Source organism: Lactuca saligna, chromosome 7, assembly GCF_052625555.1.
Source record: "Lactuca saligna cultivar CGN05327 chromosome 7, ASM5262555v1, whole genome shotgun sequence".
NCBI classification, from domain to species: domain Eukaryota; kingdom Viridiplantae; phylum Streptophyta; class Magnoliopsida; order Asterales; family Asteraceae; genus Lactuca; species Lactuca saligna.
In genome coordinates, this window is record NC_136423.1 from 124,414,472 (window position 1) to 124,417,784 (window position 3,313).

The following is a 3,313-nucleotide window of genomic DNA, read 5'->3' on the forward strand; positions in this document are numbered from 1 at the left end:
AAGATTCACCTCATAGTCTGACGAAAAGATGAACGATAGTTGCTTCAAATACTAGCTCTACATGTTACCTATTCAATCATATAGAGACCAAGACTCAATTATTGCTCAAATACCCAAAATACCCCTAAGTCAAACTTGGTCAAAGTCAGCAAGTCAATGGAGTCAACACAATGATGAAGTGATAATCGAGTAAAGAGAATCAAATCAGAGTAATATCAATATGAAATGAACACGATGAGTAAATAGAATTTGGTTTCAGCTCAATTATACTTCCAACAGTTTTACAGAGGGTAACGAAGACAAGTTCTGTAAAGACTCTTATCTAACTCTAAGTAAAGTTCCTATTTATAGGAGACATGAAAGTATACAAAAAATACCAAGGCATACACATTAAGATTCGGATATAAGACACTTAGTAAATACATTACAAAACATACGAAGGGTATAGACTTTGACTCATTACAATATGTCTTCGATCCTTACAATCTCCCCCTTTGTATTGAAGTCCTCTACTCTCAATTCGTAAGAATCTGTATGGCATACATCATTAACCTTCGGATTTCCGTGTACCAAGATATAATCTTCTTAACTTCCTTCTTGTTCTTTTCATTATTTTTCTTGCAATTATTCATACGAACAATGAAGTTCGTCTACTGGGACGTCGTATATCTCTCAACTTCGCAAGCTTGGACCAAAAATATTTTGGCTTTTCTAGCTTTATCCTTACCAGCGAAGACCATTCCAAATGGTGTTAAATAGATTTCCCTATTTGCATACCTCTTCAATTCTTGTTGAGACTTGGTCGGTTCCATAGGAACTTTAACTTCCAAACCCTTCACTGTTGCTAGTTCCACATCTGTAAGAGCCAAACACTCATAATAATTCTCCAAAAATATCCTGATGTGTGCAATTCCGAGTCGAAAGATTTCTGGAACAGTTTCTCGAAGATATGAAGAATTTTTGTCTTTTAAGATTAATGCAACTTGTATAAGATCATACAAGTTCATTAGTGGAAAGTCTGCCACAGTAAAATCACAGACGTGAGCATTTGCCCTTGTCACAAAAAATCTCACATCCTGCATCATGTCTTTGAATAACACATCCATCTTGATGCCGATAACCTTCTTTATTTTGATCAAGGACCACACTTCTTCTGGAGCCTTTGCAAGAACAGCATGAAAACGAAGCTTTATGTAGTTGTATTCATCTTCGCTCTTGAATTTATCATAATTTTTGAATTATGGCATTAGGAACATCATCTCATTGATTGGGAAGTCAAGCTGGCTTGTGTCTGCCTTCGAAACCACATAACTCTATTTTGGTTTCTTCTCAAATGCATACATGTAACATCCGGATTCCCTAGTATCTTATTTTAATTATTTATTTTGAGTTTTGTGGAGGGACTCGACGAGTTGACGCTCAGACTCGTCGAGTAGGATCACGAATTTTTGACTCGATTAATGATCGGACTCAACGAGTCGATGCGTGGACTCAACAAGTCCACGCTGTAAAGTGAAATCCTAAATCTCAGGGCTTGAGCCCTATTTAAAGGCCCTTATGGCCTTCATTTGCGGCCACTACTCCCTTTTGAAAACCCTAGAGAGAAAAGAAAGCTTAGAGAGCAATTTGGAGGCTGATTCTTTATCCTTTAGTGTGATCTTGCAAGGAGTGGGAAAATCCAAGCTAGATCGATTGTGGAGCTTGGATCTGTGTTGTTCACATTGAGATTCACGTTTTGAGGTACAAGTTCCTTCCCATTTCGTGTATTTGATAGATTCCTTGAATCTAGGGTTTCCTTTGCACCATTTTGAGTTACATCTTGAAGCATATGATGTCCCAATGGGTGTAGATGATAGATCTGGACCTTGATAAGTCCAAAAGGTCCCAAACTTCCAGCTTTATGTTATTTCATGTGAGTCTTGAGAGTATATCCCCATTTTAAAGGTTATTTCTCCATTTTTGGTCTTATATGCGTTGCATGAACGTAAAGTTTGAACCTTTACGTGACTTTCGAGTGCTAGAAGGTTAGATCTTCTAGTTAGAGAAGTAGATATGACCTCAGAAGGTTGTTTGAGTGTTATCATGGGAGGAACTCGCCAAGTCCATAATAGGACTCGACGAGTCGAGTCGGGTTACCTCGCGATTCGTGACCTGTGATAACCCGTTGAGTGAAGGGTTGACTCAGCGAGTCGAGTGAGGATCAGGGGCGTAGAAGACATGCATGGACTTGCCGAGTCACACGAGTGCACTCGATGAGTTTGGTCAAAGTTTGACCGTTGAATTTTGTTAACTTTTAGGGTTTGGTCAACAATTGTACTTGTGGACCATTTGAAGAGTAAAATGGTCTTTTAGCCTTCTTAGAGGACATCGAAGAGGCTAGTCTAGCCTGGAGAGCCGTTATTCATTTGAGATAATTTTTTATGTGTTTTGGCGGAGGCTAGATCAGTGTATACATGTGCGAGGTTATCCGAGATATCCGAGGTGAGTCTTCTCACTATACATTACCTAGAGTGGTATCTAAGTGTAGACCAGAGGGTCTTGTGTGCTATGTGTATGTTTGCGATCATGTGCTTTGATATATATATATATATATATATATATATATATATATATATATATATATATATATGCTATGAATTGTGTAGACCAGACCGGAGGGTCCAACGAGCTATGACCGGACCAGAGGGTCCAACGAGCTACGGGACTTTCGGGTCCCGCTGAGACACATCGATCGGAGGGTCATACTGTGGCCTTGACTGGCGTATGTGTTGTATGTGGTATTTTGGGGAACTCACTAAGCATTTATGCTTAAAGTTGTTGTGTTATGTGTTTCAGGTTCTAGTGATCATAGCGGGAAGGTGTCGGCATGATCCGTGCACACTCGTGGAGTTTTTGCTTTGAGATTCTGGGATATGTTTTGTGATGATAACATTTGATACATTATGTTTTGACATTATTTTATGAGTAAATGTATGTTTTAAAAATGAAAAATTGTTTTGAAAATTTACATTGTTACAAGTTGGTATCAGAGCCTTGGTTTGAGGGATTCGGATGCACCTTCGGGTGTATCTGAACTCAGACTGAGGATTTGAGAAATTTTTCATAAATCAAACAATTTTTCTAAAAGAGTAAAAGGTTTTCAAACGAGTAGAGCAGAGCAGTTTGTACGATCAGCCAGCGCCCGAACAGCGATTTCCCAAAATACCCTTATATTATGTGTAGAGTTATGATATGATATGTTATGCATGCTAGAGTAGGATCGGTATTCATATTTAGGACTAGAGTGGCCTCATTTATGATGCGTTATCCGAGA